This window comes from Muntiacus reevesi, chromosome 7, assembly GCF_963930625.1.
Source record: "Muntiacus reevesi chromosome 7, mMunRee1.1, whole genome shotgun sequence".
Taxonomy (NCBI): Eukaryota; Metazoa; Chordata; class Mammalia; order Artiodactyla; family Cervidae; genus Muntiacus; species Muntiacus reevesi.
Genome location: NC_089255.1, coordinates 67,731,863 through 67,756,052, shown reverse-complemented (window position 1 = coordinate 67,756,052; position 24,190 = coordinate 67,731,863). Strand labels below are relative to the sequence as shown.

The 24,190-nt window shown below is 41.8% G+C and overlaps 1 protein-coding gene across 1 annotated transcript in view; it reads left to right on the top strand.

The window, feature by feature from the left end:
* The window catches only part of ARMH4 (armadillo like helical domain containing 4), a 143,441-nt gene that overhangs the window by 75,931 nt on the left and 43,320 nt on the right, over positions 1 to 24,190 (top strand). The window lies entirely within an intron of this gene.

Here is a 24,190-nt window from a genome sequence, read left to right as displayed (position 1 = left end):
GCTTTAATGGCTGAGTAGTGTTCCATTGTATGTATATATGTGTGTGTATACACATACATCTTCTTTATCCATTTCTCTGTCAATGACAGGTTGCTTCCATGTCTTGGCTGTTGTAAACAGTCCTGCAGTGAATATTAGGGTGCATGTATCCTTTCAAACCATGTTTTTCTCCAGATGTATGCCCAGGAACTATTTGTACATTGTGTGCTATATATCCTTTATATCAATAAAGTTTGTGCATATACACACACTCCTTTTCTCAGGAAAATTGGTTGTTAAGCATTTACCCATGTATTACCCCCATCCCCACTTGTTTGTTCAGTGGAAATGAAGAACATTTGCAACTGTGTTACTTATGGAGTTCTTCCAGAGCTTTCTCTTCTGTAAGTGGAATGTCTGTGATTCATTGATCTTTCCCTATTGGTTTTATATTCTCTGTTTCCTCAGAGTAGTCTAGGATTGGTTCGGACCTTTCCCTGAGGTGCTCACAACTTGGCACATGATGGTGTTCCAGAGAGGAGATGGTCCGCGCTGGGTGGGATGGAGGCTGATGGCAGTGCCTGGAAGGAGCATGAGCTGGCAGTCAGATTTGGGTCCCTGCCCTGCCGGAGGATGTCCTCATGAGTTATCCCCTCAATTATTTCATTTTAAGCAAAAGCTTGAATTAAGGTAAATTTGAGAGTTCTCTGCAGTCTTAAAGTCTGCATTCCTCTGTGCATGTACTGTACTTTTTGCTTTATCAAGGTCAGTGCAAGTATGGTAGAACCTCCTCAGTGATTCAATTTGGAGGTTTAAGAGAGAACACTTCCTCAAATTTTTATGGTCCTCTTATAGTTTACTAAATGTTTTAACATACGTTGTCCTAACAATGAGATAAACAGAATCATTAATATCCCTACTTTACTGCTGAGAAAACTGAGGCTCAGGTAGTTTATTACTTGAGAGCCAGTTGGCAGAGAAACTAGATCTGGGGTTTCACGGCTACTTTTTCCATCCCTGAAGTCCTTTGCTTTCCATCTGCTTAAACCAGTGAGGCAGGTTTTCCATCCCTCCAAGCATCCCAGAAAATCCCACATAGTAATTGTCACATCATTATATGTCTTCTAGGCACAAGTTGAGGAAAAAAAGTCTTTTTAAACGTAGATTGCAGCTTTAGAAAGGTGATTTTTTTCTGGTTAAGTCAATAAGTTCATCCTTTCTAGATCAAGCAAGCAGAAAAAGGAAGTAAGAGTGGGTTGCTTGCTAGGATAATACTTGCTCTAGAGCTCAAAGGCATGAATGAGCACACGCCAGAGTGGGCATCAGAGGACAGAATGACCTGATGAGTGGACAGCAGCTTGGGGTGGGTGATGTTTGACTTTTTACTTTTTCAGACAATAAACATAGTCCTAAGATTTTGAATTTTGTAAGTGTATGTGTGTATAACGTGGGATATGTTTGGCTATAATCACAAGCAGTGCTGCCTCTATCTTATCTGCTTTATGTAGCATAAGCTGCAGTTGGCTTCAGGGGTGAGCTAACACAGAGTGACTTCTTAAGTGAACAAGAGGCACTAGAAAAATAACAAGGTTTTATTCATTTTGCAAAATGGCATGAAGATGTTTCCTTATACTATTCTAGGTTTCCTGATTTTTTTTCTGTCACCATTCATTTAGTTTGGAGTTGCCACATTTTTACGGGTTAAATTCTCAAAAAGATGGGAATTCTTGAAGACAAATATAGATGTAGAGGTGGTATTCAGATAAAGAGGAGCTAAGTTATTGATTCATTTCTTCTAGCGAGGCATCTGTGTGACAACCATCCCCTTCCTCATTCAGGAGCCAGGAGTCTCTATTGAGGGCTCTGTCTCTGCCTTGCTGTGGGATATATGAATGGAATATGCACTCGAGTCTTCTGTCTGTGAAATGGAGATAACATTCTGTAAGAATCATTATGTGGGACGACAGGGTGACACCTGAGCGAGTGCCCTGAGGTCTGGTCTCAGGCACCACTGGAATCAGCAAGTGAAAAAGATGGCTCTTCCTCCAACTCATCAGTAGATGTCGCTGCAGTCAGCTGAAACGGCAGAAAAACACTGGTCAAAAGGATTCTACTGGTGGAAAAATACAGGAGTACTACTAGTAGCTATTAATAAAATTAAGTGTGCATCTAGCTTTCTTCTCCAGCTCAGACTCAAATCCTTTACAATATATTACTGTTTATTATTTTTAATAATGTGTCCAAATATGGGCAAATCTTTTCAGACAAAAAGTATATTCAGCAAACCATTCCATCCATCTTTCTTTCATTTACCAGTTCATTCACTCGAGAAATACTAGGCGCCTGTGGTATCGAGAAATACTTGCCAGGCTCTAGGCTCACCATGATGAGCAGTACAGACAGTGTGGCTTTATGGAGCTTCCTGTTGGTTGGGAAGGACAGGCAGTTAAAGAAGCAATACAAAAAAATTCCCAAAAAACCCAGAAGTAATTATGGTACAGAAAGATTAGTGTAATCACATGGCAACTACTAGATGAAAAGAAGACAACTAGGGGACCTGCCTGAGTGGTGGAGTCACGGATGGTCTCTGGAATTATTAAATGGTGTTTCAGAAGGTGCCCATATTATGCATCAAGGCACAAACTAGAAAGCCAGAACCTGGATTTCTTTACTCTATTTAAGAGTCTTACAGGTTCTTGCTATGATTGTTTACCTCCTTTGTTATTAGCACCATCTGAAATACTGGATTGGCCAAAACATTTGTTTGGGTTTTTCTGTAACAGATATGGAAAAACCCAAATGAACTTTTTGGCAAATCAATACTTAGAAAAATGTCTTCCTTCCTAACTTTATGGTACATAGAAAACTAAGATCATGGCATCTGGTCCCATCACTTCATGGCACATAGATGGGGAAACAGTGGAAACAGTGGCTGACTTTATTTTTTTGGGCTCCTAAATCACTGCAGATAGTGATTGCAGATTGATGAAATTAAAGGACGCTTACTCTTTGGAAAGAAAGTTATGACCAACCTAGACAGTGTATTAAAAAGCAGAGACATTACTTTGCCAACAAAGGTCTGTCTAGTCAAAGCTATAGTTTTTCCAGTAGTCATGTATGGATGTGAGAGTTGGACTATGAAGAAAGCTGAGCACCGAAGAATTGATGCTTCTGAACTCTGGTGTTGGAGAAGACTCTTGAAAGTCCCTTGGACTGCAAGGAGATCCAACCAGTCCATCCTAAAGGAGATGAGTCCTGGGTGTTCATTGGAAGGATTGATGTTGAAACTGAAGCTCCAATACTTTGGCCACCTGATGCGAAGAGCTGACTCACTGGAAAAGACCCTGATGCTGGGAAGTATTGAGGGCAGGAGGAGATGGGGACAACAGAGGATGAGATGGTTGGACGGCATGACTGACTCAATGGACATGAGTTTGGGTAAACTCTGGTGATGGACAGGGAGGCCTGGCGTGCTGCGTTTCATGGGGTCACAAGGGTCGGACACAACTGAGCAACTGAACTGAAGATCACTTGACAGATCTAAAAAATTATTAGTTTATTTATTTATGTCATTGCCTCTCCCTTGAGATGTTGAAAACGTAGTGCCTTTTATATGTCAGATACTGTGATAAATACTCTTGATTGTTTTCTTGGTGTGTGATGTTTGGAAGGTAAAATTGAATGTTGAAGCTTTCTGTGTTCCCCTTGTTTCTACATTCACTTCACTTTGGAGTGTATGGATTAAACATAAAGGTTCACATTCCATCAGGGTTTGAAGTCAGCTTAAAGTACAACTGGGAGCTATACTTTGGTGACAGTTATGTGACCTGGCTGGAGGGAAGCACTTGCCATGCATTAGATCTTGAACATTTTAAGCAGATAATAAAGAAAGAAATATTGGCAAGGGACATGAAGTTATTCTGTTCAATATTTGCTGTATCTCCAGTGACTCATGAATTATATTTTGAAACCCTAAATTCAATTTATTAAGAGTCCCAGATATTGATTTTTGGATGAATAAAAACAAGTGAGTAAATTTGAGTGCCTCCTTTTAAAGAGACAAAAAAAAGTTGTATTGCAGAGACAGCAGAAATGTGTTCCAGTGAATTAGTAACAACTTTTCTTGTCTTTTTTTTCAGTTAAGAAATTGCAAAGCTAGCTTTTTTGTTTTTTAACTTAGCTTTGGAGTCTGCAGTCATCTGTATTTGATTCATTGAAAAAAATATTTATTTGTCACATTAGTAAAGCCATGGCCTCAAGTCTAGGATGAGTATATATCTATTGATCTTTCCAACTATTTTCATTGGAATAAAGAAAATAAATGTTCCAATGTACCAGGATAAAGAACAGGTTGCAAGAACTGAACAAAACCGTGAAAAGACAGTACGGTGAAAGGTAGAGTTGTACACAAGTTCTTTTATTTTACTTACGTGTCTCCTCTTCCATTTCCATGCTTAGGAAGTTAGTGTTTGATATTGTCTTAATTTGTGAAAGGAAACATTGTAAAATCACTTGTGGAGCCCTGGAATAATTTCTTATATTGCTCTGGCTTTGCTTCTAATGTATGGTATGGTCTTGGGTCTTTTAATTGCTCTGAGCTTCAGTTTTTTAATCTATCTAAAGGGGCTTTGAATGGACTGAGGTCACTATGTAGAAACCCCTATGATTTTTCTCTGTCCACACTTCCAGTGTATTGGGTCCACCTTCCTTTTTGACTCAAAAGTCCAAGTCTAACCCATCCACCTGTGATCTTGATCCTATTGACTACTTTCTGCTGTTTGAGCTGATAGAGGTACCAAGCCATTTGGAAACAAACATTCATTGTCTAAGTTAGAAATCAGGGTGTTATCTCTGGTTCCTCTTTGTTTCCCTCAGTTTCCACATCCAGTTGATAGCAAAGTCCCATCAATTTTCTCCTAAGTGGCTATCGAACATACCCTTTTTTGCCATCCCGCCTTTGTTAGGCTAGCATCCTCTCTTGCCCAGACTATTGCAGGAGCGTGTTTCCCAGTCTCCTCCTTTGCAGTCTCTTCCACTTCCAGTCCATCTCTATGCTGTTTTCAGTGACACCCTTCTAAAACACAAGACTGATTATGTCTGTTGCGAGCAGCAGCAAGCCCACTGAATGAATATATGTATTGTGAGAGATGTTAGGCCAACTTCTGAGAAACAGTCAGTTTGAATAAGACAACCTAGTCCCTCTGAAATTAGAACCTTGTTTGTGTTGACTACTTCATTTACCTATGAGAATGTACGAGTCTCTTGATTATGGCCTTTAAGGCTGTGCACATTCGGACCTCAAACCTCCTGTAACCTTCCCGTCTGCTCCCTTTCCTTCTGTCGTGTGTATTTCTCATCCCTGCCCCACTGAGTGCTCCTCAACCTGATCATGTCGTGTTCTATCATGTGTCGAAGATTTTGCATATCCAGCCCTCTCTGTCTGGAATCCCTTTTCTCCCTTCTCCCCCATAGATCTGAGATATGCTTAACTCATTCTGCAGTACCTGAGGCAGATGTCATCTTATTTGGGAGAATTCTCGTAGGTTGGTTACTTCCTATACTTGCTTGGCTTTTTGCTGATGGGGTTATATTGTATTTGTGAATGTCTGTCTTCCTTACAGGATTGTGAGCTGCCTGAAGGTGAGGAATCCTGCCTTATTCATCTTTGTGTTCTTAAGACCTTCCATAGTATGCAGCACATTTTAACAGCTCAATAAGTGGTGGTTTTTGTTTAAAGTTTTTTTTAAGTGCTCAATTTTTTAAAAATTTTTTTTATGTGAACCATTTCTATTTTTTGATGTGGACCATTTTTAAAGTCTCTATTGAATTTGTTACAGTATTGTCTCTGTTTTGTGTTTTGGTTTTTTGGCCACAAGGTATGTGGGATCTTAACTCCCTGACCAGGGGTTGAACCCACACCCCCTGCATTGGAAGGTGAAATCCCAACCATTGGACCACCAGGGAGGTCCCAAAAAGTGGTTGTTGACTGACTGAGATAAATGAGTGAATGTATGTGCATACATGCTTGGATGGAAGTGGTAGCTGCAGTATTTCTCATCTCAGTGGAAATGTCAGTAACTATGGAAAGATACTTGGAAGTTGCAACTGGCTTGTTGATCTTCCGGGGAAGGCCTTGATATCTGCAGGTAGATCCTGACCTAATAGCCAGGGACTAGATTTTTAAGAGTCCCCTTAAGCTGTAAGAGTTGATAACTTTATTTTGGCTATGTGACTTCAAATCCAAGAGCTAGAACACTTGCCCTGTAACACTTCTGCCTGCTGGCTGAATAACACGGGTAGTTTGCCCAACACAGCTTGTCATTGTCTCTTTTCTTGGTTCTCTGAAATCTGCTTCTGTTGTCCATCAATGACAAATCATTAGGCTCATTCCCAAACAAATTGGTTGTCAAATAGGCATCATTAAGACTGGTGAAATGTCTTAGTTTCAGCTGAGCAAGGCAAATATGATGCTGTCTAATCATGACAGGCCTGGTGATGTGATGTTCCGAGAAGTGAGGAACATCTTTCAGGTCTACCACATACCTCAGTGTAGGCAATTACTCTAGTCAGTGAGTAGTGATCAATAGGAAAAGCTTAAGGTGGAGACATTAATCCATCTTTTAATGCACAAACAGCAGCAGCTAAAGGTTTTGTTGGAGGGGAAGGAATGAACAGATGATCTACCATGTCATTTCCAAATGTGGCAAGTTGATTTTTTTTATAATCAATTTGCAGACATAGCCATTTTCAGAGATGTGAATAATAAAAAGAACTAAAAGCTTTTGCAAGATCTTCTCTCAGTATCTGCTTGTCTTACATCCTTGCTTCTTTTTAGTCCTCTAGCCCCTATGTCACATCCATTATCATCCTGAAAAGAAAAATCATTCAGACCACTTAAATGATGCTTCAATGACACACAGTCCAATAGAATTCAGAAAAAGCCAGCACTTTCCAAAGAGAAACTCTATTTCACTTATCCTTTCTCTCTTATTTCTTTACTTGAGGTGAAATTTCAGCTTCTATTGGGATTTCTTATTTTATACGTTTTTATAAGGTCATTATTTTTGCAGATAATGACCTGACCCCTTCTAAAACCACCTGCTTAGTTGGCTAAAAGGAGCAACGTAGGGGTTAATAGAAGTCTATTTCATCCATTTTTGTTTGTTTACTGTGAAGCAGTATATGCTCAAAGCAAAAATTTTGGGTAAAATATATAATCCTAATGTTATGCCCAGGAACAGCTGGGCAGGCTTCTAGCTCTGTCCACCACCACAAAAAACCTTTATTCAGAGAAGGCCACAATATAATTGGAGGCCAGAGAATGGGGCAAACATTTTTGCTACCATTTCCTCTGGTTTGCCGTTCAGGCTGTGCTGACTCTCCTTACACGAGTGATGGGAAATCCCTCTTTCTTGGCCTCCTCCCTCTTCCTCTTTGTCACTCTTCCATTGGTGTTCTAGCTGTATCCTATGCTTGTGGCTGGAAGCTCCGTAGTCAGAGGTTTTTCATATTTACAACTGTCTTCCTGGTGTCTAGAATCATGCCTACCACATAATAGACCCGCCATAAAGTTTTGTCGACTAAATGAAGTTTTCAGAGGGTAATACTGACCTAGACAAACCAGCCTCTCTGTTACCATCACTTTCCCCTCACCATGCATAACTTTGGTGCCTGAGGCTCGAAGGCCCTCTTCCTCAGGGGGAGATGGGACTGTACAGAGAAGATGAAAGGAAACCCGATCTGGCCACATTTCAGAAGTTGGGAAAAACTCACTCACAGTCTGTCTACTCAGAGGAGTTAAAATGACCTATTGTCTTCCAGTCTTTCTCTCTGTGTATTTCTGCATAGTTGACATTATAGTTCCCAGGTGGCTCAGTGGTTAAGCATCCACCTGCCAAGCAGGAGACACAGGTTCAATCCCTGGGTTGGGAGAATCCCCTGGAGAAGGAAATGGCAACCCACTCCAGTATTCTTGCCTGGGAAATCCCATGGACAGAGGAGCCTCACGGACTATAGCCATGGGGGTCGCAAAAGAATCAGACACAACATAGTGACTAAAAACAACAGCAACATATTTAATTTATTTATGATGGTATTTTCCTTTGATTCTAATACCAATGATTTTTGCATTTTAATGCTTCTAAAATCATGAATAAATTTTAAAGTCAATGTATATTTTTATTGTTGACGGTAAATCTTATCATCAATGATCTTTTAGAATCCATTAGTGTATTATTCAGAATTAATATAGAGTACAGTTGCTTTTCATTTTTCCCTCATGGAAAAGTGACCAGACTGACCTGAGGGAAAAATATTTCTCTGCCCTTTCAAAGCCTTCTTGGTCCCTAACTTCTTCCTGTTTGCGTGCATGTTAAGTCACTTCAGTCATGTCTGACTCTGTGTGACCCTATGAACTGCACCCTGTCAGGCTCCTCTGTCCATGGGATTCTCCAGGCAAGAATACTGGAGTGGGGTGATGCCTCCTCCAGGGGATCTTCCTGACTGAGGGATTGAACCTGCGTCTCTTATGTCTCCTGCATTGGCAAGTGGGTTCTTTCCCACTAGCGCCACTTGGGAAGCCCTCTTCATTTTACTCTTTTTTTTCAAGCATGCTTTACTTTATTGTGGTAAACTTCATATACATAAAATAACCATTGACCATTTTATTTTTTAATTATTTATTTATGGCTGTGTCGTCTCTTAGTTGCAGCATGTGGGATCTTCATTGCATCTCATGGGATCTTCACTGCGATCACTTCAACACTGTGTGGGCTTCTCGCTAGCTGTGGAGTGCAGGACTCAATAGTTGTGATGTGCAGGCTTAGTTGTCCTGTAGCATGTAGGATCTTAGTTCCCCACCCAGGGATTGAACCCAGGTCTCTGGCATTGGAAGGCGGATTCTTAACCACTGGACCATCAGGGAAGTCCCTCATTAACCACTTTAAAGTGACATTTAATACATTCACAGTATTGTGCAACTATTACCTCTATCTAGTTTCAAGACAATTTAATCACCCCAAAGAAGAAACTTTAAGCAGTCATTCCCCATTCCTCTTTCCCTTAGCCCTAGAAACCACTAGATTGCTTCCTGTCTCTATGGATTGATCTATTTTAGATTCAGCGATTAGTCCCGAAGGTAACTCTGAAGGACAGGCCTTCTCATGTGACTTGTGAAGGCAAAAAATGCACATACATGGCTGTGGCATTTTATGACATGTTTATACACGCTAAGACACCAGTATCAGGATTGACTCCTAAATATATATGCTGTTGGCAATTGTAGAATCATCCCGGGAGTGTTTAAAATTTAGTGGTCATTTTATGTGAAGCAAATGAAAAGCAAAACTACTGATGTGGTGGAGCTTGTGGAGATGAAGTGATATGAAGAGCAAGGCATATCTTGGGTCTTCTGTTTCAGAATTTTAGCTTTAAAGTATCAGCTGAAGCTGTGGGGTTTTTTTTTTTTTTTTTTTTTTTTTTTTGTGGTCTTATCTCAAGGCCCAACTGGAGAAGATCTGCCTCCAGAATCACATGGTTGTTGGCAGAATTCAGTTTCTTGTGGGTGATATGACAGAGGGCTTCAGGTGTTTGTTGACTGTTGGCCTGGGGAGACCGTCAGTTCCTTGCCACATGGGTCTCACCATGCCTCACAGTGTAGCCACTTGCTTCATTGAAGCCAGCTAGAGGGAAGGTCTGTGGGCAAGACATACACAACAGTTTAATAAAACATAGTCACAGACGTGACATCCATCACCTTTGTCATATTCTGTTGTTAGAATCAAATCACGGGCCTTCTTATGCTCAAGACAAGTATCAGGACTCTTAAGGACTTGAGCATTAGGAAATGGTGGTAACACGGAGCCATATTGCCCTATAAATGGGTCATCCACCCTCTCAGACCTGTCTGCAGAGCTGGCTCATTTCTATCCTGCATTGAAGAGTAAATTAGGGAAAGGAACAGGCTCATTCTGAAGGACAGTGGGGGCATGAGGAGAAATTCTGTGGAGAGTTTGCTGAATACCTGCAGTGCTGCCTAGAAACCACAGTGACTCACCGTTTGGATTGTTCTCTCAAGGGAAACTGGGGAAAAATGATGGTCTTTGAGGAAGATAATAAATGATGATGCTGCCTAGTGAGCCCAGCCTAAATGCTTGGTTGGAGGTGTCTCCTGGAGCCTTGAGGGAACAGAGTGGCCGCAATCACGCCATCAGGCAATGCAGATAGAGCCTCTTAAATCAATGGCATTGTCTGTTAAGAGTTCATCCTCCAAGGTCCATTGTCAGCCAGACTTAGTCTGAAGAAATTCCTGAACCTTTGAGAGGTTTAACTGGATACAATAAAGAGTGAACTATACTCTGGCTAGCAACATAATCTTTGTGAAACATTTTCTTAAAAATTATTTTTCATTGGAGGATAATTACTTTACAATGTTTTGTTGGTTTCTTCTGTGCAATGATGTGAATTGGCTCTAAGTATACATATATCTCTTCCCTCTTGAGTCTCCCTCCCACCCCCATCCCAGCCCTCTAGGCCATCACAGAGCATCAAACTTGCCACTAGCTATCTGTTTTACACATGGTAGTGTATATATGTCAGTTCTACCCTCTTTATTCTTTCCACGCTCTCCCTCCCTCATGAAACATTTTTTGATCCTAAATGACATGACCTTGCTTGATCAGCAATATCATATGTCTGATTTTGCTCTGAATTGTTCCCGAATCTTTCAGAATCAATGACACCTAGCGCAGTAACACATACATGGCAGGCAAAAGAATATTTTACTTACTCTGGTGGTAAGCATAGGAAAGGAGTCCCTCAAAAAGCTTTGAGTAATAATTGATATTATTGAAATAAATGGTAGCTTTTGAGTTGTTTATTGAAATAGAACAACATCCATTTGTATAAATAGTTGTGTGTCTGCTTTAAGAGCATGCTTGCCCTTTGATAATGTTGATGTCTCCTGTCTCAGTTGGGAGTTGTCATTCTTTGCTGCCAATACTGTAGTGAATGCAGTGGTTGTGAATTGAAATGGCAGAGATAGTGAGAATCAGAAGTGTCTCACGGTGCTAGAAACCCTTTGACAGCTACTACCTGCACATTCTTTGTGAAAGTGAAGTGAAAGTTACTCAGTCATGTCCTACTCTTTGCGACACCATGGACTGTCCACGGAATTCTCCAGGCCATAATACTGGAGTGGGTAGGCTTTCCCTTCTCCAGGGGATCTTCCCAACCCAGGAATTGAACTGGGGTCTCCTGCATAGCAGGTGGATTCTTTACCAACTGGGCTATCAGGGAAGCCCTTCTTTGTAGGTGTTTTTAATTACAGTGTTGCTAAATTTCCATGCTTAGGATATTATGCTAAACCAGTCATGAAGGAGTGAATAATGATTAAACAAACGTTTTGGGAAAAGTTAATGAAGGCATAAATGTTATGAATGGCAATTTCTTTGTAGGATAACTAATCCTGTGTTGGAATTGTTTAAGGCAAAATTTTAATGCCAATATTTTGAGTACTCAACCAACCTACCACTGCTATTTTAAGTAGAGCAAATCTTTGGTTAAAAGTGTATGGGTTATCTAGACTGACCAGTTACTCCCAGATTGACTTCCTTTTGCTAACCTAACTATTTCCAGGCTAATTCCTTGGATTCCTGCTTCTATTTGGTATAAACTGAGGGATTATGCACTTGAAAAAAAAAAAAACCTCGCAAGAAAAATGTCAGTTAAAAACTGACCAAATTCTAGGCAGGTGGAAAGTTTCTGTTTGTTAGTTTTAGTGTTTGTACAACTACTTGTCTCTGTCACAGTCTGTGTGATTGAGAGTTAACCGTGCAGCTTGACGTGGCATCGATTCTGCTTTCTTATTGATCGGGGGAGATATGAGCTGGGGAAGTTGTGATAGATGAATTGTACCAGAATGTTCCTGGCAAAAGCTGTGAGTCTGTGTCCTTCTCCAGCTCATTAAATTAAAGCAGAATACTAAAAATGATACGCCAGGCATGGGAGGCCTTTCTTCAGATACAGATAATCAGATTTTCTGCTCATTTGGAAAGAACCATGACCTACCTACTGATCTTTAATAAAATGTTATTTTAAAAGAGCACATAGATCATCTTTCCCATCTTCATCTTTAAAAATCCTCCCCTCGCACCTCTGGCTGTTGTTTTGGGTTGAATTGTATCCTTTCCCCCCTAAAAAAATATATTGAAGTCCAAACCCCCAAAACCTGGAGGTATGACCTTATTTGGAGATAGGGTCTTCATAGATTTATTTTGTTTATTTATTATTTTTGGTTGTGCCGGGGCTTTGTTGCGGTGCCCGGGGTTTCTCTAGTGTGATGAGTAGGGGCTGTTCTGTAGTTGCAGTGTATGGGCTTCTCTTTGTGGGGGCTTCTCTTGTTGTGGAGCATGGGCTCTAGGGGTGCAGGTTTCAGTAGTTGGGGCACATGGGCTTAGTTGCCCCGTGGCATGTGGAATCTTCCTGGACAAGGGATTGGACCTGTGTCTCTTGCTTTGGCAGGCAGATTCTTAACCATTGGAGCACCAGGGAAGTCCTGCATCATTGCAGATTTAGTCAAGTTAAGTTCATTGGCTGGATCATAATCCAGTGTGACTGATGTCCCTATAAGAAGAGGGAAGTTTAGGCACAGACATAGCCACACAAGGATGCTGTGTGGAGACACAGAATCACAGACACACAGAGGGAAGGAACCATGCTAAGACTGAGGCAGAGATTGGATGATCCTGCCACAAGGCAAGGGACACCCGGGGCTACTGGAAACTGGAAGCGGCAAGGAAGGAACCTACTTAGAAGCTCTGGAGGGAATATCAACATCTTGATTTTGGATTTAAGCCTCCACAACAGAGAAAATAAATTTCTATTGTGTTAAGCTTGGGCTTCCCAGGTGGCACTAGTGGTAAAGAACCTACCTTATAATGCAAGAGACATAAGAGATCCAGGTTTGATCCCTCGATAGGGAAGATCCCCTGGAGGAGGGCATGGCAACCCACTCCAGTACTCTTGCCTGGAGAATCGCATGGACAGAGGAGCCTGGCAGGCTATGGTCCATAGCGTCACAAAGAGTTGGACACGACTGCAGTGACTTAGCATGCACACACACAAGTTAAGCTTAAGCACTGTGTTTGCAGCTTTGTTTTGGCAGCCCTGTGAACTGAACACATTCCTTGCTGAGCTTTCGCTTCCTTTCCCTCCTTCCCTTCATAACCCAGTTGCAAGTTGGCCAGATTGTACTACCTTCCCTCCTCCCCCACTCGCAACTGTTCTTGCTGAGGTCTTTGGGAACGTCCAAGGAGGGACTAAGTCTGCAGACACTGGAGGCCACTTGCCTGGATTCAAGCCCAGACTCCATTCCCTTCCAAGCTGCATGAACTCAGGCAAATTATTTAAACATTCTGTGTCTTGGTTTGTATTTATCAATAAAATGATTCGATCCTGGGGGGCTGTTGTAAAACTTAAAAGAGTTAATAGAGCCAAAGCACTTAGCATAGTTCCGAGCGCGTAACTGTCACCTAATGTGCATTTATTTCCATTAATACGATTTGCCACCTGTGTCCTCCCTTGTTCAGGTCTTACTTTGCCGTTCTGCAGCATTGGGCTCTACTGGCCTCTTTCTCCTCCTGACTTGGCGTTCCATTGCTTTGTGGTCACGCTCTCTCTGCCTGAGCTTCACCTCGGAAGGCATTACAGCTGTGGATAGAGTCCACTGGTTGAAATCTAACTGATCTGGGCTCTGTGCTCAGCTTTGTACTTTTTCAAGTCACTGACTTTGAACAAGTTAATCTTTCTGAGACCCAGTGTTTTGTTTTTTTAATAAAATGATGCTCATTGGGTGATGGTGAGGAGTAAATGAGATAATATAAGCAGAAGGCCCAGTGTAAGCTGGATTCTTATGACTTTCACCTCTACCTCTGGCTCATCCTCCAGTCCCTTAGTTGAGAGCTGCCACATGAGGCCCTGCAGTTGGGGTCCTCTGAGTAGAATGCAGCAGCCCTGCCACTCACCACCCTCCAACTTTTGGTGTAGAGATAGATCTATGGAGTATTTTTAAGGAACTGGGAAAAGTCCTACCAGATTTAATCTGGCCTTCTTTGATGTTTTAATCTCACTAGTCTCTATTTTAGTGGTTGCCAGGTTCCATGATTTTACTTTCTTCTGCATCTCTTAAAAGCATTCACTTTTTGAAGAAACTAGACTCTGGCTCTGGAGAGAACCAGATGTGATGTCTGATGGAAATCAACAGTTTCAGCCCTCAGCTCAAGAATAATTGAGTCTAAGGCAGCCAGTGAGGGGGTCTGAGCAAGGGTGTGGGGACTCTAGAAATGGTTTGTGTGTGGTGTTGCAGGGGGAGGTGGGTTACAAGTATGAGAACTGGGTTCTAGGACATAGGATGCCAGGATCAAGCTGTGGAGGAGGACCTGACATACACCAGGCAGGACTTCAGGGCCTGGCCTGTGACCTCGGTCTTGGGGAAGGTCTCTGGCCTTAGACTGGGCAGTCAAACAGAATGGAAAATCCAGAGCCTCTGGACTGAGCCAGCACAGGGCTAGGGAGTAAGGGCTGTGAGGGGTGAGCTAGAGTCCTCTCTAAGCCTGCCCCGGGCCAGGCTAATCATGGAGGAACCTCATGGGGTGGGAGTACAACCTGGAATCTGGAATGGGAATTAATTCTAAGCCTCACCAAATAGGGCTGAGGGGCCTAAGCATGGACTGTTGGTATCGGCTGTCTCTGCCATCGTTACCTTGGAAACCAAGGCTAAGGCTGCATTAGTGGTCCCAGCTGGGAAGGCCCAGAGAGGGTGAACCAGGGAAAATAAAGCTAACAGATGGCTGTCCATTATGGCTTGTGACCACTGGAAAAACACACAGAGGAAGTCTGGGAATCCAGGAACTCTGAAACATCTTCCCTTTGTACATTTGCTGAACATGCTCTGTGAAAAGCTCCTTGCCAGCCCCTAAAACCCTTGAGATCCCTTTCTTCATTGCTCTGAAGAGCAATCACCTTTTTCTGCTGGAAAGGTATTTTGAAAATGATATTCTGACTCAGAAATGCTCCTTGTGGCTGCCTTATTTTCATATCTCTTTTTAAAATCTTTTTTTTATTGTGGTAAAAGTCACATAATATAAAACATACTATTTTAACCATATTTAGCTGAATAGTTCAGTGGCACTAGGTACATTCACATTATTGTGCAACTTTCACCATTGTCCATCCATCTCCCGAATTTTTCATCTTCCTGAACTGAAACTCTGTCCCCATTAAACACTAACTCCCCATTCCCCCTCATTACTCCCCACCCCCTCCCCCACACCCCCACCAGCCCCTGGAATATACTTTCCTGATTCTGAATTTGACTATTATAGGTACCTCGTATAAGTGGAACCAAACAGTATTTGTCTGCACCTACTGTATATTGGAATGCATTTTAACTTAATATATGTCCTTAACCCAGATTCACTGAATATAGTTTATAGGGATGATCTACAAGATCAATGTCACAGTTGTCCATTTATTCCTTGTTAGCGGTATTTGGATCTAAGACTCACAAAAATTGCAGTTTCTAGTGATCAAACCACAGTTTTGGAGGACTATTAGTTATTGAAAGGAAAAGATATTTTCAAAAGTTTTATACCTCTACCAGACTTTTATCAGTCTTTGCTGATGGCAGTCAGTTTTTCTATTAGAATTAGGACCAAATTGCCTTCCACGAATTCGACAGCAAATTTGTGCAGTAGGGGTACAAAGCCAAGAACAAGGTATTCCTGTTAGCGACAAAGAGTTATGAGGAAGTAACTGCAAAGCTGACTCATTCATGCTGCTTTTACTACCCTGTTTAGGAGACTCTGGAGATGAATTACTCAGTCTTTTAAGTGTAGGCAGACGAATGAAAGAGTGAATACGATACAGCTCAGGAAAAGTTGAAGTAAAGGTGAAATTGTGATTGTATTAAGTAAGATTCAAAAATGAATTCAATATTGATTAAAATGAACTGTAATTCAGTGGACTTAACATGAAGACATAGAAAGCATTTTTCCTCTTTGTAGACTGTAGGACAGTTTTATGTTTCAGTTGGTCAGAGTCTCACTTTGTTTTCTGTATGTGGACAACATGGTTTAGACTGTAAATATCCTCCTGACAGATCCTGTTACTTAGCTTTTCAATTGCTTGAAATCTGGAGCTGTAGTCACAAGGGAGTCCACCAGTCTGTTCATAAATAACCAGAGAACTCACATATAATGCAGCATTCAAGGTTTTATATTCTGCACACATCAAAGGATGCTACCTTTGGAAAGATCAAGAGAGTATGAAATTTTTCCTGTGCATTAATAGCTCTGGTTCTAGTCAAAATCCATAGATTCCAGTTGGTCGTTAATTTCCCATAAATGCATAATGCAGAGAGAGTTATTGCTTTAAAGGGTTTTCAGTAGCATATTTTTGGTGAGTGATGTGGGGTGAATTGTTTTTTACAGGGTACTTTTGAGATGATTTAGTGTTCTAAACATTAGTTGAGTCATTTCCAACAGACCATTTGGAACCCTCTCTGCAGGCAGCAGCTGAAGAGACATTTTTTGAATCTCCCTTCCCCAATCCTTGGGAAGGTGTACTTAATGTAAAAGACTGACTGTAAATGTTGAGTTTAAAATTAGAGCTTTCCCTGTGATGAGACTGAGCATCCTTGCCATGGTGCTTCTGAAATCTTGCCCCCCTTTCTACAATGACCTCACTGTCTAATGTAGAACAAAGTGTTTGACAAAGTGGCTTAGTGTCATTCAGCGAGTCCATCAGGAGCATGACCTCCCAGATTTATATGTACCGTGGGAAACATGAAACACCAGAAAGGCCATTTAAATATTTTATACAGCTTTCTCCTGTTCCTGAAGACTCTCAGTATTAACCTGTGCTAATGCAGCTCTCTCATGTTGGTCATTTATACCCCAAAAAGCCTGCTCTTTGTGTCTCTAGGATGGGTTACATACTCCACTTTAAACTGTCTGCTCTTCCTCCCTCTGTCCACTACATTACTCAGCATTAAAGAGCCCTACTGTGGGAACCTGTCACCTCTTTCATGAGTCTTTAGGGCTTATCCCGAAGAATGTTCTTCTCTTTAAATGCTATAGCCTATGGTAGAATATTCCTATGATTATTCTTTAATTTAAAAAATCAAAATGTAGTTAATTTACAATGACATGTTAGTTTCAACTGTGCAGTAGAGTGATTCCATGTACTGCTTTTTGAGCAAGGCTGCAATGAAAACCAGTGGTAGAAAAGAGCCAACTTTCCTACTTTTCCATTCTGGACTGTCTTCCTTTGTTAAAGAAAAATGGAGAACCAGATGTGAATAGGAGATAGGGTAATGATCTTTGACACCCTGAAACTCCATGCATTTGAGTTTATGAGTGTGCCATGGTTGTTTTCTGTTTCTTATTTTAACTTTTGTACTATGTTATGTCTTTAGACCTGCTCAACCCTTATTTCTCCAGTAAGGTCTTCTGCTCGGTTCAGATCTGAGAGTAAAAGATTGTTCCTATAGGTGGTAGTGCTGCAGACTGCTACAGCTGTTTCTTTAACAATCATCTGGTTCAGGTAGTGCATTTTCCGCTAGAGGACACAGACTTTGAGAAGCTAAATAGCTTGGCCAGAGCTATAACTTGTGAAAAATCCCAGCTCTCTTATCTCTTGGTCCAGTGTTTCTGGTCACCACATCTAGCTGCTGCACTTATTTTATTCACTTGTCCCTGTCTATCAACACACACACATACAGGAACTGAGCTAATACAAAGTGATACTTTTCTATTTTTAAAAAATTTTATTGACATATAGTTGATGTACAATATTATGTTAGTTTCTAGTGTACAGTAAAATGATTCATATATATTTGGCTTCCCTGATGGTTCAGTGGTGAAGAATCCACCTACCAATGCTGGAGACATTTGATCCCTGGGTTGGGAAGATCCCCTGGAGAAGGAAATGGCAACCCACTCCAGTATTCTTGCCTGGGAAATCCCATCAACAGCCTGTCGGGCTACAGTCTGTGGGTTCTCAAGAGAATCGGACACAACTTAAGCAACAGCATGTGTGTGTGTGTATAATTCTTTTCCATTATGGTTTTTAAACAAATGTTTATTTATCTATTTATGGTTGTTCTGGGCTTCCCTGGTGGCTCAGCTGGTAAAGAATCTGCCTGCAGTGCAGGAGACCTGGGTTGGGAAGATCCCTTAGAGGAGGGAAAGGCTATCCACTCCAGCATTCTGGCCTGGAGAATTTCACGTACTGTATAGTCCATGGGGTCGCAAAGAGTCGGACACGACTGAGTGACTGTCACTTTCATGGTTGTGCAGGTCTTTGTTGCTGCATGAGGGCTTTCTCTAGTTGTGGTGTGTGGCCTTCTCATTGGGGTGGCTTCTCTTGTTGCAGAGCATGGGTTCTAGGGTGTGTGGGCTTCAGTAGTTGTGGCCTGTAGGCTGTAGAGCATAGGCTAAGTAGTTTTGGCACACGGGCTTAGTTGTCCCACGGCACGTAGGATGTTTCCGGAGAAGGGATCAAACTGGTGTCTCTGGCATTGCAAGGTGAATTCTTAACCATTGAACCCCCAGTGAAGCTCTCCGTTATGGTTTATTACAGGACACTGAATATAGTTCCCTGTGATGTACAGTAGGTCCTTGTTTATCTATTTTATGTATAGTAGTTTGTATCTGCTAATCACCAACTCCGAATTTATTCCCCCCTCATCCCTATTCCCCTTTGATAACCATAAGCTACATCTTAAGTAGTAAACTATCAGACTTCTTATTACAGCTTTAATACCATTTAACTGAACCCCACTTTGGTTATGTTATATTGATTATAGTCTATATTGCTTAGGCTAAGGCTGGATTTTTACAGCAAAAATATCCCCAGATAATCCACTGGCTTAAAAAATAGAGAAGGTTATTTCTTTCTTACATGAAAGTCCAAAGTGTGCATCCCAGGTTGGTAGGCTTTCCCACAGATGTCAGGCATGCAGGTTCATTTTTTAGAAAAATAATTAGTTATCTATTTATTTGGCTGTTTCAGGTCTTTAGTTGTGGCACATGAACTCTTGGTTGTGGCATGTGGAGTCTAGTTCCCTGACCAGGGGTTGAACCTGGGCCCCCCTGCATTGGGAGTGCGGAATCTTAGCCGCGGGACCATCAGGGAAGTCTACAGATTCCTTTTTTTAAGTGGCTGCTCTGAATCCGGTAGGATGCTGTTGGTGTTGGGGATGCAGTTGGTGAGAAGGGGAAGGAGAGCCTGAAGGAGGCACTTCTGGGCCCCAGAGTCACATGTGTCACTTTCACTGATATTTCATTGGCTACAACTTAGTCACAGAGCCAACTCTAAGTGCAAAATAATAGAAAATCAGGGCTTCTGGGCAGCACATGCCCAGATACGGCTCTGTCATTACAGAAGGGGGAATGTATTTTGGTGGACAACCAACACTTTGCCACAGAGCTCAAGTCCGGGAAGCCAGCAGTGCTGAGGGCTGTGTGTGTGTTGAGTTGTTGACCAGGACCTGGACTTCTCACTGTGTTTCATCTGGAGACTTGCATCATGACTGGCTAAAGTGCCTAACCCCTTGCACTTCAGTTTCCTTAGCAGGAAGGAAGAACCTGGGATTGATGAACTCCAAGGTTCCTTCCAGTGCTGGGAAGCCCTGCCTGACCTCTTATCTCAAGGGATCTCTTTCTCTTTTAAGCATCTCTTCACTGTGCATCTCATGACAAACAACTCTTGCAATTTTGTTAGGAGCTTTTATTTCATCTCATGAAACTATGAGCTTTGTAAAGGGGACAAGTTTATCTTTCTGTCCCTATAGCACTTTGCAGGTGTCAGAAGATCAAAAAATATTTCTGGATTGGCTGATTGGTTGTTTGATAATTGTGATCCTTGGGAGCTCATTGGAAGAAGAAACTGTAGATATGAAGTACCGCAGACTGACTTTCTCTGGGAGGGAAGCAGAACTGAGAGAATAACCTCTGAGCTTTTTCCTATGCTCATAATTTATGATTCTGTGACTCAGCAGCTCTGGAGCTGGGAAGAATCCCATCTTAGTTCCCTCCAGTGACATTCCTTCTAAAAGTTTTTTATCATCAGGTTGAATATCTGGATAAAAGTTTCCATCTCCTCCAGTGACTTCTACAAGGTCAACCTGATACATATGAAGCTTTGAAAGAAAATATTCTCACCTCTCTGAGTAGAGCTGTAATTTTAAGTCCTTTAGAGTTTTAGGCAAGGGTCTGAGTACTCACAGGATATTAAAATGCAGGGCCATACAATTTGCTGAGCCTTGGAATCACATTTTGTACATTGAAATTCTAAAACAAAGCCCTCAGAGATTCACTTTAGAAACAGCGTGTTAAGCATTTATTCTATAAAAATCTGAGTCCCTGTTTTGAAGCCGACATCCATCATGTTGTTACTGGTGGGCAGTGACTGAGCGCCAAATAATGCAAAGCAGTGCTTCTCCAGATTTTATGGAGCATTTGAATCACTGGGGATCTGGTTAAAGTGCAGATTCTGATGTAGTAGAATCTGTGCAGTGGCCCCTGAGATTCTGCATTTCTAACAAGCTCCCACGGGATGCAGTGATGCTGGTCTGTGGCTCAAGCTTTGAGCAAGGATGTAAGGAATGTTTCCTATTAACATAGCACTTTAAAGATGCTCTGCTCCTATTAATTAAATATGAGGTAATTATGTTGCCTCATATTCAGGTTATTTGCATATATGATCCCTTTAAGATGGTGAGATTCTGAAATCCAGGCAAGAATTCTATTTATTTCACCTCACTTTCTCCTATGAATTTAACATACTATCATGCATTTCGGGCTTCCCTGATGGCTCAGCAGGTAAAAGAATCCACCTGCAGTGTAGGGGATACAGGAGATGTGGGTTTGATCCCTGGGTTGGGAAGATCCCCTGGAGGAGAAAATGGCTACCCACTCCAGTATTCTTGCCTGGGAAATCCCATGGACAGAGGAGCCTTGTGGGTTACAGTCCAAAGGGTCACAAAGAGTCGGCACGACTGAGCATCAACGGTAGTATATCATGTATTTCACAAGCCCTTAAATGATTTTTTAAATGAATGAGTGACAAGTTTAACTGAATACTTGTTTTGTTCCAAGTAGCAAGTATATCTATTTGACCTGGGACATGTTTTTTTGCTTTCTCTATCAGAATTAAGACATGAGAGAAAATGTAGCCTTGTAGAGGATCACATTGGAAATACTTTTTCTTACTGCTTTATTTCCCTCTCCATCAAGGTATGCCTCAGCACATGGCTTGAGCATCCTCAGGACTCCAGGAAGTCACAGCCACCTTTCAATGGAAATCACTGGGCTTCCATCACATTTCCAATATAGCGGTGGCAGTGTGGTCTGTGCATTTCTTGAAATCCAGGTCAAAGGGTGAGGGTGCGTTCGTGGTCTGACTCAGGACAGATGGAAAGTAATGAGTGTGTTTGGTTGTCCTGGACCAGACCCAAATGAAATAAAAGGACATAAGTGGTGAGCCATGAAAAAATTATATTTTTATCTAAGTTTTAAGTGTGTATTTTCGTGTTTGAACTGTCACAAACACACTGTATATAATACTTCAGGCCTTGATGGCTTTGCTGGCAAGTGACGTTCCTCCCTAATTGTCTTAGGGAAAAAAAGAATGTCCTGGGGTGTTATATCATCAAGAAGCAATATATATATTAACCTGATAGGTAACTAACCCTCCATTGCACATTTCACTATAGCTTCAAAATCTTTCAAAATGGCTTCAAAAATCTTTCTCATCACTCTGCTGGCTGATGTAGACACTGAGAAGAGTGGAAAGTGGCCTTGATAATGCTGTAGAATCTATATGCTGCCAGTCTCCACATGAGAAGTGAATTGGTTTATGTGATCATTCACACCAGACCTTCTTGGTTCCATCCTCCATGGGGCGTTAAGTCTCAGTATTAGTTTCTTATTATCCCAACTCTTAAGAAACTAAACCTTTTTGACTAGCAAACCTTATCATCTAGCATATGATAACATATTTATAACAATGTATAACACAAAAGTGAAAATCATTACACAAAGACACGTGCATGGTTGTCGCCTGAGGATGGTGACTGATGTGACCTGTAACACATGTCAACATTCTTAACCAACTAAATTTATGGAAACTTAGGTGAGACTCCTGCAGTGCCAGAGACAACACAGCGTGCTCCCAGACACAGTGACTGCCCTCTCAACACCTACATTTTAGTGGGAGGGAAGGGAATGGACACTAATCAAGCAATCACCAGTCTTTAAATTACTGTTGTGATTAAGACCATAAGGAGATTAGGTGGGCAGAGATCTTACAGCAGGGGTCCTGACCTGAGGAGGATCAGACAAGGCTTCCTGTGGCCATGTGTTTATGAATTCAGGTGTGTAGGAAATGGGGAGTATGGGCTAAGAAAGGAGCATATCAGGCAAAGCAAACTGAGTTGTTCAGGCTGGAGGCAGGAAGAAGTATTTGAGGACCTGGAAGAAGGCAGGTGTCCTGGAGTTAAGAGGAAGCAGAGGAAGGCTAGTGAACCTGACACGGACCAGACTCTGCAAGGCCTTGCTGCCCAGGTTAAGGATCTGGGATTTTATCCTGTGAGCAGTGGGATGCTGAGAAGGGTTCTGATGTGCCATTTGAGTTCTGAAGGCATTGCTCTGGCTGTGGAATGTATTGTAGGGGATTCTGTACAAGCAGTGGCCGTGGAGTAAAGGCGAGCAGGAGCAGATGCTGGGAAGCCAGCGAGGAGTTTGCTGCAGTCAGCTGGGCAAGAAGGAGGCTGGCTTTGCTGGGACAGGAAGGAAAATGGATGGATTCAGAGGGATTTAAGAGAGAGAACCTAAAAGTCTTCATGGCTATTGGATTTTGGGAGAGAGGGATAAAAAGTGCTAAAGATGACCCATAGGTTTCTGGCTGATGTAGTTGGGTGGATGATGGTGTCATTACTGAGATGGGGAAGACCAGGGTATGAGCCGAGTTAGGGATAGGGTACGTTGTGGAGAGGGGGAGAGATTACTGGTTAAATTTTGGGTACATGAAAAGCCATTGAAGGAGAGGTTTATCTGGAGTTTAGAGGAGAAACTGAGCTGGAGCTATCCACTTTGTAGTTGTCAGCACTGGCTGGTAACTGATGCCAGGGGAATAGATGATATTACCTAGGGAACAAGTTTAGAGGGAGAAGGATAATGACCTGGAACGGGACCTGGGGAAGCTTTAGTAATCCAAAGATGAGATAGAGTCAGTCAAACCCACAAAGGAGACTGAGGAAGAGTAAACTGAAGAAGTAAGGGGAAGCGTGATGTCACAGAAGCCGAAGGAGAGGACTGTTTCAAGATGGGAGAGTGGTTGAGCAAATGCAGCTGAGAGGCAGGCAAACCAACCAACAACAGGTCTGATAATTCTGGGATGAAAAGCTCTGAAATCAAGAGATAGTGCATATATCCCCTCCCTCTTTTTTATTTTTAAAATTTATTTATTTTTTAATTGAAGGGTTATTACAGAATTTTGTTGTTTTCCGTCAAACCTCAACATGAATCAGCCATAGGTTTACATATATCCCCTCCCTCTTGAACCAATATTTGTGTACCTATGGCTGATTCATGTTGAGGTTTGACAAAAAACAACAAAATTCTGTAAAGCAATTATCCTTCAATTAAAAAAAATTAAAAAAGAGATAGTGCATGTCAAGTACCTGTAGAAAGGTCCCAGGGACCTAGCGCTTGCTCAGCATCCTTTTGTGAAATGGGGACGGCAGTAGAGTTGTTCTTAGACCTGCATGGTGTGTGTGCAGAATACTTGGCACAGAACTGGCAACAGTAAGCACAGTTAGCTGATATAAGGATGACCAAAAGTGTTCTGGAGAAAATGAGAGAGAAACTGGGGTCAGGGGAGCAGATGACACTGGGCCTAGTCTGGCTGGAGCTTGGTTTGTATCTGGGAAGGTGCTGGGAATAACCTGAGTGGGAGATGACCAGAGCCTGGGATAAGGTCAGGGCAGTTGGAGCAGAGAACTTTTAAGGCAGTGTGTCAGAACTTTGATAGTAGGCTGGAATAAAATAGAGAAGTTGAACATTGTTTTTTGAACATTCAGGCTTACAATATTCTAAAATTTTCTCTTTCTTTTAGTGTGTTTAATTTTGAGTTGTTAACTCAGTAGTCA